The sequence below is a fragment of the Podarcis pityusensis genome, assembly GCF_964106645.2.
Source record: "Podarcis pityusensis genome assembly, chromosome: 14".
NCBI classification, from domain to species: Eukaryota; Metazoa; Chordata; class Lepidosauria; order Squamata; family Lacertidae; genus Podarcis; species Podarcis pityusensis.
Genome location: NC_138039.1, coordinates 10160016 through 10175725, shown reverse-complemented (window position 1 = coordinate 10175725; position 15710 = coordinate 10160016). Strand labels below are relative to the sequence as shown.

At 45.8% G+C, this 15710-nt stretch overlaps 1 protein-coding gene across 1 annotated transcript in view; it reads left to right on the top strand.

The window, feature by feature from the left end:
- The window catches only part of MAP2K3 (mitogen-activated protein kinase kinase 3), a 65835-nt gene that overhangs the window by 15868 nt on the left and 34257 nt on the right, over nt 1-15710 (top strand). The gene's annotated exons all lie outside the window — the stretch shown is intronic.

The following is a 15710-nucleotide window of genomic DNA, read 5'->3' as shown; positions in this document are numbered from 1 at the left end:
GGGCTGAGAGACTTCAAAGAAGTATGACTGGCCCAAGGTCACCCAGCAGCTGCATGTGGAGGAGCGGAGACGCGAACCCGGTTCCCCAGATTACAAGACTACCGCTCTTAACCACTACACCACACTGGCTCTCTGAGTGCAGTATTCGTTTATTTACATTTATATCCTGCCTTTTCGCAAAGGACTCGCCGGATTGTGCATGGTTCTCCTCTCTTCATTTCATCCTCTTAACAACCCTGGTCTCTCAGGTCCTACAACACTCCAACCACTGCACCATAAAAAGGTAAAGGGACCCCTGACCATTAGGTCCAATCGTGGCCGACTCTGGGGTTGCGGCTCTCATCTCGCTTTATTGGCTGAGGGAGCCGGCGTACAGCTTCTGGGTCATGTGGCCAGCATGACTAAGCCGCTTCTGGCAAACCAGAGCAGCGCATGGAAACGTCGTTTACCTTCCCACCAGAGTGGTACCTATTTATCTACTTGCACTTTGAGGTGCTTTCAAACTGCTAGGTTGGCAGGAGCAGGGACCGAGCAACGGGAGCTCACCCCGTCGTGGGGATTCGAACCGCCGACCTTCTGATCGGCAAGTCCTAGGCTCTGTGGTTTAACCCACAGCGCCACCCTCGTCCCAATACTGCACCATACAGACCCTGATTTAAAAATAAAAATGTACAAGTGGTTTTGGACACAATGTAATGTGTGGGGACAACACACAGCAAGAGCCTGTCTCTTGTGCTTCCGTTGGGTGCCTGTGGACTGCATCTCCCATCATCCTGGATCATTAGTGATGCTGAATGGGGATAATGGGAACCGCAGTGTAGCAACATCTTGAGGGCTGCAGCTTCCCCATTCCTTGTGTGCAAACCTGTTCCTAACACATGGAGAGATGCATAATGTCCATGTCGGATATACCGTACCAAGAAATGAAGGGAACAGGAAGCGTGAAGGGACATGTGCTTCCTCTCCTCCCTGTGTCTCCAAACCATTCCGTAATGTCTGGAACCACAGACTTTCCAGGTGTGTTTGAACCTAGGCCTGCTATAAAAGCCTTATCTGCCAGAAAATCAACATTTCGCTGAGCCTTTTCAGGTTGGGATGGACAAGGCTTTAGTTAGAAGTTGGGTTTTCCTTGTTAACGTCCTTTCCTTGAATTGTGCTGGTAACAATTGCACGGGAAGAAGCTGAGGAATGTTTCTCTCTTTCTCTTTCATCTTCAGATGCTAACTACTGCCACCCTTCTTGTTTGCGCTGTTCTTGAGTTCCTCCCTGGAGAATTGTATGAAACACCCCCCCCCCCCGCTTTATTTATTCTGCGTTTCTCTTACACAAGCAAAGGAATGTTGGTGCAGTTCAAGATTTCCTGAATTCAATCCTCTATTGTGGTTCAGGCTCAAAATATGCTTTAAAACCACACAAAACACCTGTGGGTGTAAAATAATGGTTTATGGAAGCATGCTGTTAAGCCTAGGAAACAAGGTACTATTCCTTAAGGATGTTGGTATGAATGCTCCCCTTTCAAAGACTGATCAATAACTTTTCCAAACAGCCTTTGAGTTGACTTGTTGGCTGCTGTTTCTGCTGTTGTATTCTGTAACAGTGGTACCTCAGGTTACATACGCTTCAGGTTACAGATTCTGCTAACCCAGAAATCTTACCTCAGGTTAAGAACTTTGCTTCAGGATGAGAACAGAAATTGTGCTCCGGCGGTGCGGCGGCAGCAGGAGGCCCTATTAGCTAAAGTGGTGCTTCAGGTTAAGAACAGTTTCAGGTTAAGAACGGACCTCCGGAACGCATTAAGTACTTAACCTGAGGTACCACTGTACTAGTCATTCCAATTATTCCATTTTTAAAAAATGCCACCTGCTCAGGACAGTGCGGTCCTTTCCTCCACCATAACTTTATCTTCACAAGGCCCCTGCGAGGTCAGTCGGGCTGAGAGTGACAGCTCAAGGTCACCCGATGATCCTTGTTAGTGTTTGTTACTATGCTACGTGCGTTATCTTTGTGTTTTTATGTTGTAAACAGCCCTGTGATCCTCGGATGAAAGTGGCGTAGAAATGTACTAAACAAGAACAGAAATAAATGAAGCTTCATGACAAAGTGGGGTTTGGTTTTTTAAAGGTTTTTTTGGGGGGTCCTTTGTATTTATTTATTTTTTTACTTCTTAACGTATTTACAAAATTCTACTTTTCTTACGTTCAAGAGCCCAAATCAGTTAACTGCAAAGCATTTTTAAACCCAGCAACCATAAATAAAAATCTTAGGGGAACGAACAGGTGGCTCAGGCATAGAGCACAATCTTTGCCTGACAATATCTTTATTGTCATTGTCCCATGCAGAACAATGAAATTGAAAAACTACACAAAACATTCAAAACCCCCTAAAAACTCTAAAATCCCATTTTAAAATACACTATACTATAGAGACCCCTTATGCTGCGTTTAGAACCAGAATTGCATTTACGTAGAAACTGTTTCTCAGGCGGCTAGTCCTGCCCTTTATACCCCTATGCCTTCTTCCAGAAGGCAGAAGCTGAAAGAGATCATTTCCGGGGTGCGTACTATCCTGCCGCTTTCTTATGGCACCTGACAGCATAGATTTGATCTAAGGTGGGAAGAGTGCACCCAATTATTCTCTCTGCAGTCTTTACAACCCTGGACAGCATTGTTTTTCCCCTGACCGTGCAGCTCCCAAACCACACACACAGAACATAAGTTAATACACTCTCCACAGTACAATGGTAAAATGCCATCAACAGGTCCTTTGAGAGATTGTTTTTCCGGAGGATTCTCAGAAAATATAACCTCTGCTCTGTCTGTCTCTGGAGGCAATGGAGGTTTGCGCCTTTTTGGAGTAAAGTCAATCTCTTGGAGAGTCGCAGCGCCTGCTGTGGCTGTAGAGACGGATACAGGAGAGACGTGTTTTGTTGCAGCTGGGGAAGATGAAGGCGCCCAGTTTTGTCGCTGCAGATGCACCATGGTGTTTCTTCTCTCTGAGCTCCTCCCAGCCGTCACTCCTCCTCTGGTCACTGCTATGGATACAGGATTTGACTGCTTGTCTCCAGGCACTGCGGTCGTCCGCGAGGGATTCCCGCATGGCCGGGTTGGTTTTGCCAGCCTTCGTGTCATGTTTGCAGACATCTTTGTAACACATAGAGTGGGTCTGGCAATGGGCCCCAGTGCCTGAAACCAGTGCCCCATAGAGCACATCCTTGGGGATCTTGCCATCTTCCATTCTGTGGGCATGACCAAGCCAGAGCAGATGTCGCGGAGACAGGATTGCGAACATGCTGGGAACATGGGCTTGCGAGAGCACACGTTTGTTTGAGACTGTCCTGCCATGTGGTGTCCAAAATACTCCTGGCCAGGGTGGATTTGATTTTAATCAAATCAATTTAAATCACGATTTAAATCACTAGTCAGTAAGACGTGATTAGAATCATTTTTTTTACAGAAAGACTCATTCTTGCTGGTGTAATCTTAATATTTACAACCAGTGGAAGGTTTCATTTTTGGAATAATAAATTTTTCAGAGTAGTTTTTACAGTTATATAAAAAATAACTGATTTGGTTATGCTGTTAGAAATACACAGACAGATAATTATGAAATTATTGTGAGGTTTAATAAGTTAACTGTTTATATTTGGACAACTTTTCTGCTGTATTTCATTGGAAGGAGAAAAATAATCATTTCCTTAATAAGGATTTAAACTATTTAACTAAAACAATAACATTATAGCACATGTATCCCTGTTTGTTAACTGAGGCGGTTAAACAATTTCTTTAAACAAAAACGCCTTAGACTGAGTTTTAGCACACATGAAAAACTTAAACCAAATCCTTATTTCCTGATGAATAGCCTTTGGACTATAATGTAACTTAAATAGAAAACTATCTTTAGAAAGATATTTCCTCTGAAAGCATTTTATTTTAAAAATCCAATTTAAAGGGGGGGGGATCCAATTTAAAGGGGGGAATCCAATTTAAATGGGGGGGGATCCATTTTTTTATTTTTAAAAGATCTTTTATTTTTGTCCACCCGTGGAAGCCGTTAAGGCATCACTCCTGGTGGGTGTAAGCTGCAGATCTAGCAGGCCTGCACATTGAGCGTGCTTCTTAATGGTAGTGAGTTGAGAGCACAGGCTTTGGATGCAAAACATGTCCCTAGATAAGGATTGGGATAGAGAGTTGCCTGAGACCCCTGGAAAAATATTGAATGCTGCTGAGGAAGAAAAACCAGCAGTCTGACTTGGCATAAGTGAGGACAGGAACCTTGTGGCTCTCCAGCTCCACATCAGCTTCGACCAGGAAGACCAGTGGTCAGGGATGGTGGGAATTGTGTGTCAGCAATATCTGGGGGGCCACAGGTTCCACACCCCTGTGGTACAGAAAGCGACATTCTATGTTCTTGATCAGGGGTCAGCAAACTTTTTCAGCAGGGGGCCGGTCCACTGTCCTTCAGACCTTATTGGGGGGGGGGGCTGGAGTATATACCGTATTTTTTGCTCTATAAGACTCACTTTTTCCCTCCTAAAAAGTAAGGGGAAATGTGTGTGCGTCTTATGGAGCGAATGCAGGCTGCGCAGCTATCCCAGAAGCCAGAACAGCAAGAGGGATTGCTGCTTTCGCTGCACAGCGATCCCTCTTGTTGTTCTGGCTTCTGAGATTCAGAATATTTTTTTTCTTGTTTTCCTCCTCCAAAAACTAGGTGCGTCTTATGGTCTGGTGCGTGTTATAGAGCGAAAAATACGGTATATTTTTGGGGAGGGAATGAATGAATTCCTATGCCCCCAGAGATGCATTTTAAATAAAAGCACACATTCTACTCATGTAAAAACACCAGGCAGGCCCCACAAATAACCCAGAGATGCATTTTAAATAAAAGGACGCATTCTGTTCATATAAAAACACCAGGCAGGCCCCACAAATAACCCAGAGGTGCATTTTCAATAAAAGCACACATTCTACTCATGTAAAAACACACTGATTCCCGGACTGTCTGTGAGATTTAGAAGGCAATTGAGCCGGATCCGGCCCCCGGGCCTTAGGTTGCCTACCCATGTTCTTGATGATGCAGCAAAATCGCTGCAGCAGATCAATACCAACCTCCCCAAAGGCATCCTGAAAGTCAGGTTTTAATTAGCTGGGGAAAATGTCTTATGATGACAGGCAAGACAAACTTCCTTGGGGAGACTGCAGACTTTAGAGCATCAGCATCCTCCTCCTTCTCTGTCTACCTGCTGTACTTAATCCGGCAGGAGGGGGGGGGCAGGCGTGGGGACAGGACCTCCAATATTTCATTATTTATGATTGCAGTAAAACTTCCTGGCAGTTTACAAGAAATATTCAGATTATCAATAACAGTTTAAATGTTTACAGTTGCTTAAAGTAATTAAAATCGGCAGTTAATCTAAAAAGAACAACATCAACATCTGTATGTCCAGATAGACTTGCCTAAACAAAATAGTTTTAAGCAGGTGCTGAAAAGAATACAGCAAAGGTTCCTGATATCCAATCAGCAGGGAGTTCCAAAGTGTAGCTGCTACCACAGTTAAAGATCAGTTTCTCACAAATGTGGATCGTATGTGTAACAGGGCGACTTCTGCTTACTGAAGTGGTCAAATGGGCGTATAGGGGATAAGGCAATTCCACAATAAACTGGTCCTAAGCGGTTAAGAGCTTTATATATTAAAGTTGATCTGAGTGTATGGGGAGAACCAGGGTGGTGTAGTGGTTAAACTGTTGGACTAGGGCCTGGGAGAGCCGGGTTCAAATCCCTACTTGGCCATGGAATTCACTGGGTGGCCTTGGGCCAGTCACAATCTCTCGGCCTAACCTACCTCACAAGGTAGTTGTAAGGATAAAACGGGGAAGAAAACAACCACCTTGAGCTCCTTGGAGGATAAAGATGGTTTATAAATGTAATAAACAGAACTTTGTTTTGTACGCTGCTCTGACTTTTTTACATATATAAAACAAAACAGGGGAAAATGTATTTTTAAAAAATAAAAAAGTGTACATTTGGACATCACAGCAACTGTAGCTAGAGGAAAGGCAGACATGTAGGCAGGTGACACGCTGTTCTTCTGTTACTGGAAGGCAAAAGTGTGGCAGCGACGACTTGGGTGCAATTTGTAGGTTGATTCTTCAACATCAACTTTGTTGGACTAGTCATGTTGTGCAGATTCCTGATTATCGTCTTCCAAAGCAACTACTCTATTCCGAACTTAAAAATTGAAAATGTAATGCTGGTGGTCAACAAAAGAGGTTTAAAAACTCTCTCAAGGCAAATCTAAAAAAATGTAGTATAAACACTGACAACTGGGACACACTGGCCTGCAAGTGCTCCAACTGGAGAGCAGCCTTTACCAAAGGTGTCATGGGCTGAAGGACACCTGAAGGACCGTCTCCACCCCCATCGTTCTGCCCAGACACTGAGGTCCAGCGCCGAGGGCCTTCTGGCAGTTCCCTCACTGCGAGAAGCCAAGTTAAAGGAAACAAGGCAGAGGACCTTCCCGGTCGTGGCGCCCGCCCTGTGGAACACCCTCCCACCAGATGTCAAAGAGAAAAACAACTAGCAGACTTTTAGAAGACATCTGAAGGCAGTCCTGTTTAGGGAAGATTTTAATGTTTAACAGACTATTGCACAGTGGTACCTCGGGTTACAGATGCTTCAGGTTACAGACTCTGCTAACCCAGAAATAGTACCTCGGGTTAAGAACTTTGCTTCAGGATGAGAACAGAAATTGCACGGCGGCAGCGGGAGGCCCCATTAGCTAAAGTGGTACCTTAGGTTAAGAACAGACCTCCAGAACTAATAAGTTCTAAACCCGAGGTACCACTGTATTTTAATATTTTGTTGGAAGCCGCCCAAAGTGGCTGGGGAAATCTAGCCAGATGGGTGGGGTATAAATAATAAATTATTGTTGTTATGGGCTTTGAAGACACTTAAACTCGGGACGCAAGGGAGAAACGTGCTAAGAGAAAGGCATGCTTGGCAAACCCTCACCGTGACCAACTCCCACCCGGAAACCTATGTCCCCACTGTGGAAGGATGTGTGGATCCAGAATTGGCCTCCAGTCACTTATGGACTCACTGTTAAAACTGTGTTTATGGAAGACAATCTTACTCGGCTATGAGTGATCGCCAAAGAAGAAGCAATCATTAGGTACTTTTAGGCTGCATTGAATGGGTGCAATGTGTCACACACACCCCTGCTCATGACAGTATAGTCCTTCACTCATTTCAAAATGGGGCAAGGCAGCCCTGCTCTGTTTGGGGGCTTTCCTGTCCATTCTTCTGGGTGGGGCCCAGACCTCTGCCTTGAAAGTCCTGCCCTGCTGATTCCAGGAGGGTTGATTCACAGCCTTTGAGATCTTGAGCTGGGAAGGGATGGGGTGCTTTTGTGCCTGGGACTAGCCTGCCGTGGGGAAATTCAATTTCCATAGAACTGAATGACTTTTTATTTCCTTCGTCATAACTGGGGATAGTGGAGGGGGAAAACCTGCAAAGCTAGATTTCCATGTAATCTTGGAAACTACCCTCTCAGTTACAATGATGCTTTAATGATGCATATTTTAAAACTAGATTGTCTTAGGCAGAAATCTTTGAGATGGGGTGGTGATCAGTTGGGAAGCAGAAAGAATTTGGAATCGGTTTGCATTTAAAGGTGAGCCTTGCCTTATTTGCCCTTCCTGAAACAAACTGAAACACAGCAGTTCCTTCAGAGTTGCACGTCTCTGAATTATGCATGCAGCGTTCCAGCCACGTGCTGTGCACAAGAATGCACTTATTAGTGTAAAATTTGCATAAAAATATATGCACAAGAATGCAAGTGTTAGTGGAGAACAACATGCAAAAACAAAGGGGCTTGCCTTCACTGAAGGCTTTTAAGCAGAGGTTGCATGGCCACCTGCCATGGTTGAGCCCCTGGTCTACTGTGCACTGAGCTGCGCAAGAGGTGCGACGGTGTTGAAGGGGTGCATTTTCATTTTCTGCCTCCAGCCTTCCTCCTTGTGCTACCTTCGGAGCTTGCAAAGGCCCCCTGCCCTAGATAGAAGTGAGCTCTGGCCGAGCTCCAGGCTTGTCGGCAAGGCGCTGAGTCACGCTGGCCTCTCTTCCAGTCGCTCCTCGTTCTGAGAATCGCTTCCCTTGCAGGAAGAGTTGAGTGTGCAGCCCGCTTTCGTTCTGCAAGGCCAGCCACGCTGTTGCTGGCAGACGGGGTCTCAGGGCACCACATCTTTCAGAGCTGACCTGCTAGAGCACAAGAATGTGGACAGTCGGTGCCAAAAAATAATAATGTAAAAAGCCAGTGGGAAGCAAGAGCTACGGTGTTGCTGGAACTGTACCTCTTTAGATTGCAAGGGGGAGAGCTGCACATCTGAATGTTCCCACCCCTGTCAAACTCCCCGCATGCAGTCTTAGAAACTCAGATACATAAGCTAGGCGCCAAAAGGCTCCTTAAACCAAGGTTGCAGTCGCCAAAACGGAATGTCTAGTTGCAAGGCGGCTGCAAAGTCTTTATTTTTCAAATAATGGACGGATTGTGATTGATTCTCAGTTAAACCTCTGGCTAGTTCAGATGACTACCTTGAGCTAGGTTAAGGGGACGCAGGTGGCGCTGTGGGTTAAACCACAGAGCCTAGGACTTGCTGATCAGAAGGTCGGCGGTTCGAATCCCCGCGACGGGGTCAGCTCCCATTGCTCAGTCCGAGCTCCTGCCAACCTAGCAGTTCGAAAGCACGTCAAAGTCCAAGTAGATAAATAGGTACCACTCCGGCGGGAAGGTAAACGGCGTTTTCATGCGCTGCTCTGGTTCGCCAGAAGCAGCTTGGTCATGCTAGCCACATGACCCGGAAGCTGTACGCCGGCTCCCTCGGCCAATAAAGTGAGATGAGCGCCGCAACCCGAGTCGGCCACGACTGGACCTAGTGGTCAGGGGTCCCTTTACCTTTACCTTTAATTTAGAACACTGCCTGCATGCGGAAAGACAGTACGCTGGGACTTCGCTGTGTGATATGCAGATGCAAATTTCTTTTGTGATATGCAGATGTAAATTTATTTTGCTTGTAGGAACTTAGGAAGCTGCCTGGTAGCAGACCATTGGCCTATATGGCTTGCCAGCGTCTGCTCTGGCTGATGGCAGCTCTCCAGGGTTTCAGACATAGGCCTCACCTTGCCTTGCCTGGAGATGTCTGGGATCAAACATTAGGACATTGTTCTGCATGCAAGGCTCATGCTCCACCTCTGAGCTGCATCGCTTTTGATGTTTCCCTTCCATTAGAACGGACTGAAGTTAATTATGTAACAGCATAATTAATCCTTGGGTTTCTAAAGAAATTAATAAAATCAGTTAGTTTATAGGAGAGTTTTAATAGTTTGGAAGCTGGGTCTGCCCATTTTGTCTCATTCGCGCCTCACTACCATTGCTTAAGAAGAGTAAATGGATTGCACCAAGGTCCCACTGGTAAAGAACAGGTTCTTTACAAGTGAGCAACGCTAACGGACAAACTGCGTGAAAAGGACAATGGTGATTTTGAAAAAGAATGGGAACCCTTTACAGTATATTTGCAGAAACAACAAAAAAATATGGACTCGTTGGCAGGATTTAAATAAACATTTACAATTTGATTTACAGAGAGCAAGAAGTATAACATAGTATTATATACAAACAGCAGAATGTATCATTCGATGTAACAAACTAGAAATGGAAGCTGAGGGACGTCAACTGGGAGGGGGGACATTGGAAAATGAATGTTTAGTAAGGATGTTGGATATTTGACATGTGAAAAGAAAATCTGTAAAAATTATTAAACAAAAAAAGAACATACTGAGTTTCTTTGTATTTACAAGGATGGCATCAGATTCTAACCTACACAGTGCAGCTAGTTTTTCATGGTTATCTCATGCAGGAGGGAGAGGGGGAGAGAGAGTGCGCACTCAACCCTGTTACACTCAACCCTGCCCTCTACTGAGTGAAGGCATGCAAAGCTGCATATACCCATTGTTAATTATGTTGCTTTTGGAGGAAGCCGAACTGCAGCCGAAGGGAAACAGCGCTGATTGTGACAAATGCAGAGGATGGAAAGCCTTGCCTCCTCACATTCCTTCTCCCTGCAGGCTGAAAAATACTGCATGTTGGTGGGCAGGAGGCTAATCTGAATCCTTCTTCCCAGGTGTTCAAGAATGACTTAAGCCCTGGTTTTTTTTCAGTCTGGGCCCCATATCTCCATCCCCTTCTCTCCCCTCTGCAACTTTTAAAAACATAACCAAAAGAGATATAATTATTTGCTTATGGGGTTTGTGGCTGTGCTGCAAAGCAGAAAGCTTGTACATCTTAATTTGCTGTGATTGGATTTTAAATTAGCATCTATTCGTATACATTAGCATATGTAAATTTGTGTCTTGGGCCTGCCTCTTGGCCACACCCCTGCTTCTGCCTGTGATGTGTCTTTTTCTTGTATCAGAGAGAGCATGCCATGAGTGTGCAATTCCTTTCCACACAACTACTGTCTGTCTCAAAAACCCTCCTCTTTACTGGTTCTCCATACCTCCAAGGCTCAATTGCTGCTTTCCACCCAGCCCCTTCCTGGTTTCTCTTCCTCTAGCTGGTGAATCTGCTGTGCCCACGGCCTTGCAAGCCCGCTGGATCGCGGGTTTAGTGCCAGGTCAGCTCATGTGCCTGAGTCTTGCATGAGCTGGAATTTTTTTGCTGAGTTGGATGAAAAAAAAAGTCTCCCCCGCCCCTTTTCTCTAGGGGCTTATGAGATCACAGTTCTAAAATCCAATCAGCAGAAATGGTTCGAGGGAGCCAGCCTTGCGGGGAAGGTTGCTATCCACTTCTTAGGCTTTCTGCAGAGCAAACCTCAGCGCGCCTCTCTGTATATGGAGATCTGTGCCGCTGCAGCCCATCTGGGTCCCATTATAGAGGGGCTGAAGAGGCACAGCCTCATAATGCAAGAATTTTGTGGTTAACTCAGCCACGGTCCTCCTCCCCACCCCCTTTCCCCACAAGTCTCACTCAACGTATATGGTTTAACTTAACGTAATGTAATTGGGGCATTTTTTGGTGATGACGAAACTCTCTGCTCGTTTGAAGGTAAAGCAATTGGGTGCCCTATTGTTTCCTAGACTGACTCACTTCGGAATGATAGTTAGGAGGGGGCAGAGAGAGAGAGAATGAGAGATGAACAAGTTTCTCCAGCCGCACTGAAACTTCGATTTCTCTTTGATCAGGTAACGATGACCAGTATTCCTACCAGCCCTTGGGAAGCAATAAGACAGTGTGCGTTTCTATTCCATTATGTTGTTACTATTGCATTTGTGTTCCGTCTTTCCCATAAAGAACTCAAGGTGGCACACCTGATTCTGCCCATTTCATCACCACAACAACCCTGTGAAGTTGGTGAATCTGTCAAATTTGGTTTCTCGTTTTCCCTAAGTTCAGTTCTCCACATTAAGTGATTTTTTAAAAAAAAGGCCTAATGAAAATTCACCAGTGTTTGTCTCAAATTTATCCAGATATATACATTTACGTAGCAAGCTTGTCATATATATAATATACATGCATGCATGCAATTTCCCTTAATACAGTGGATGGAGCTTGCAGCTGGTGAGTCAAAAATGGGGTCCAGTGCGGCCTGCCAGGCCATTCCCCAACCATGGTGACATCAGCCTATGGGTGGGAGGACGGGGTTTAATTCTGCGTTGACTGTACCCCCCACCCCAATACAGAAATGTATTGGGGGGTGGGGTTTATGTTATGTTGTAAATAAAATTTCCAATAAAATTTATTAAAAAATTTAAAAAATTAAAAATAATTCTGCGTTTACTGCATTCTGTTCCCAGCAGCTAACAGAAATGCTCAACTTGGTCAGCAGGATTTATATACTGTATGTATTTATTAAATTTCTACATCACAGGGTGGTGTACAATATAAAAATGCAAAAATACATAACATAGTAACAAGCAAAACAACACCCCTTCCCGATGTTCGAAATTAGCCAGGCGCCAGGTGCGTTTTTTGACTGGTGCTGGTCCAATTGTAAGCACATGGAGATCTCATGGGGATGCCACGTTGGCGACCGACATCTCCGTCTGGCTGGCTGTTTCCAGCTTTCTTACACAGTTAAACAAGAAGAGCTTATTGTATTTATATCCCACCTTTTCCTCCAAGGAGTGCAGGGTTCACTGCCATTTGGTAGTGAGCTTATATACCTGAGTTTCTAACACTGCTCCCTCCGTAATTTAAAAGGCCATAGATCAGGCTTCTTCAACCTCGCCCCCCCCAGATGTTTTGAGACTACAATTCCCAGCATCCCTGACCACTGTTCCTGCTAGCTAGGGATCATGGGAGTTGTAGGCCAAAAACACCTGGAGGGCCGAGGTTGAGGAAGCCTGCCATAGATTGTTTAATTACTACATTTTTCGCTCTATAAGACACACTTTTTCCCTCCTTAAAAATAAGGGGAAATGTGTGTGCGTCTTATGGAGCGAATGCAAGCTGTGCAGGTATCCCAGAAGCCAGAACAGCAAGAGGGATCACTGCATGTAGTTCTGTCCCTTCCCCCACCTCCCGGAAAAGCCCCCAAGAGCCGTGCTCCCTTTAAAGAGCCGTGCAGAACGTTTGTGTGGCTCTTGGGGGCTTTTCCCCTGAGGAGGGCGAAGGGTAGCCCGTCAGTGATGGGGCTGCCCTTCTCCCTCCTGGGGAAAAGCCTGCAAGCGCCGCACACATGCTCCATGTGGCTTGTGAAAGGGAGCGCTGAGCAGAGCCTGGGATGCATACAGACTCTGTGCAGCGCTCCCTTTAAAGAATATATTTTTTCTTGCATTCCCCCTCTTAAAAACTAGGTGCGTCTGATGGTCAGGTGCGTCTTATGGAGCAAAAAATACAGTAAGCAAAGGCCTGGGAAAAGAGGAATGTTTTCGCCTGGTGCCTAAAGATATGTAATGAAAGGGGCCAAGCGAGCGTCCCTGGGGAGAACATTCCACAAATAGGGAGCCACAGTAGAAAAGCCCTGTTCTTGTATTGCTGCTATCTGGACTGCTCATGAATGGGGCAAATGAATTAGGTGATGATTGCAGGATCTGCGTCAGTTCATATGCGCTTGCTCGAGCTTTATAATCAGCATTTGAGGCTCTGTAATCTACTGGTGAAAGCTGTGTGATTAGTGAGTACCAAGGACAGAGCCTCTTTTACGGCGACTCCACATTTTCTTTGGAAGAACGTCTGGCCTCCCTTTTTGCATGTGGTTAGTTTCAATGCCCGGTGCTTTTCAACAGAGGTTTTCTCTGCTACCGCCACCTTAGCTATTTATTTATGGTTTGTTTATTCATTCTGCTTTTACAAATGTGCTGTAATCTGCTTTACAAGGGGCTAGTTACCCCCAAAAGCGAGCTGGAAATCTATTTAGTACCATGTCAGGGATTGAGTGTTCGAATCTGTCCTTAAAAGAGTAGATGCATTTGGGAATCATACTAAGTATATGGTGTCTAGCAGCTTAGTTAATAATAATCAGGACTGGACCTCTGCTACCTTTAATAGCTGGGCAGAAGAGGGAGGTTTATCCGTCTTGGGAGCAAACATCGTCTCCCCTCACCCTTCCTAAAACTCAGCTGCAGAGAGGTCCCGGTTTTGATTGAGACTTTGGTGTAGAGGAAGGGATCTAACTTTTGCAACCATGCTGTAGCGCTTACTTAAAATCTCTCTCTTACCCCACCCCGCACTGAGCAAAGAGGTACATTATTAAATCATTATGAGCCCCTCCAGACAGTTTTTTTTATTTGCAGTATTGATGCAGAAATTGTACATTTGTGGCGGATGGTGCATCAATTTGATAACAGTGCACAAATGCTCCTCCTAGCGCAGATCTTGCACCGAGTCGTGTTTCACTCCCGTGCCCGCCTGCCTAACTTCAAACAAGTCCATCCAATCTCTTCTCTTTCTGCCTCCCTCCCGGCTGCCCTCCTTCCCCCTCCCCGGGAAAAAATCAAAACCCCCGCAAGCGCACTGGCATAGGGTTACCGATTCCACTCTCCTCCTGACAGCTGGCTTGCTCATGTTCCAAAAGAGGATCTCTTGTTTCGCTCCTGACGCAGGTTGCCGTGAAGGAGGCCAGGCTTGGCAGTTTGGCGTCAACTGGATAGGTGAGAGCTGTCACCAGGAGGCACCCTCTCCCGAAGAAGTTCCATAGCTACCCAGCTACAGTGGAACACAAACAAAACCTTTTCACCGGTGCTATTATATTACTGTTATTATTTGGTTTATTTTAAAAAGCACACACGAGGTAGCCTTTGTTTCCGTCGTCGGCTTCCCCTTCCATATCTTGGAGAGATGCACGGTGCTTCTAAAGCCAAATGCAGGGAGTTTGCAGGCCTGTGTAAGATGAGGTTCCTGCATTGCAGCGGTGTTGGACTAGATGACCCTTAGGGAGCCCTCCAATTCTGCAATTCCATGATTCTATGTTTGCCAAGGGCACACACACACAGAGCCTTGCAAGGGGCTGAAATGTGGGTTGCCAGTGTGGCACTTGTGGGTACACATCTGCCCACAAACGTTTGCCTTCGTGCCCACAGGGTTCCATTATCTCCGCCCACCCCCATCCCTGCTGAAATTGTGCTTGAAAGAGGCCGCCTTTAGCCAATAAAAGACTCATTTTAAAAGCCCAACCAGGGACAATTTCAGTGATGCCACAGATGGGGAGAAAGGGGTTTTGGCCTGCAGCCCCTCCTCTGGTTTGCAAATGTACCCATGGGCCCTGAAAGGATGATGGCGCCCTATGGACATAAACTTGTAGGCCAGACCTGTTTTGGGTGTGTCCCCATTGGAGTTCTGAAACCCGGGTTTGTCCATGTAATGTGCGAAATCACACAAGGGTTGCCAAGTCTCGGAGTGTCTCCAGTGTTAGTCTTACCCAGAGAAGACCCATTGAAATTAATGCACATGATCTATCGATTTCAGTGGGCCCAGTCTAAGTAAAACTTAATTGGATGCAAGCCTCTGTATTTGATCTGAAGTTTCAGGGCAGGAAGGAATATCTGAGCGGAAGGTGCTAGAATTTGTGTCTAGCTACCTTCCGTTGACCAGTTTCTCACTCTTGGCTCCACCCAATGTCCAATAGGCTCCGCCTACTGTTACTGTTACTGGGGATGTGGGTGGCGCTGTGGGTTAAACCACAGAGCCTAGGACTTGCCGATCAGAAGGTTGGTGGTTCGAATCCCCACGACGGGGTGAGCTCCCGTTGCTTGGTCCCTGCTCCTGCCAACCTAGCAGTTCGAAAGCACGTCAAAGTGCAAGTAGATAAATAGGTACCGCTCTGGTGGGAAGGTAAATGGCGTTTCCGTGCGCTGCTCTGGTTTCACTAGAAGCGGCTTAGTCATGCTGGCCACATGACCCGGAAGCTGTACGCTGGCTCCCTCGGCCAATAAAGTGAGATGAGCGCCGCAACCCCAGAGTCAGCCACGACTGGACCTAATGGTCAGGGGTCCCTTTACCCTTTACCTTACTGTTACTCAAAATATTTGGGAGAACTGTTTTAGAGAGAGAAAGTGTGATTGTCGTCTCGTGTATGCCTGTGTTGCAGCTGACCACCATCTTTGAAGGGAAAAATCCCCTTTTCTCATATCCAGGAAGGAATGACTCTTTCAAATCTATTTATCATAAAGGTATCTGCTATCCACATTTTTATTACCCCCCCCCATTCGTATTACAA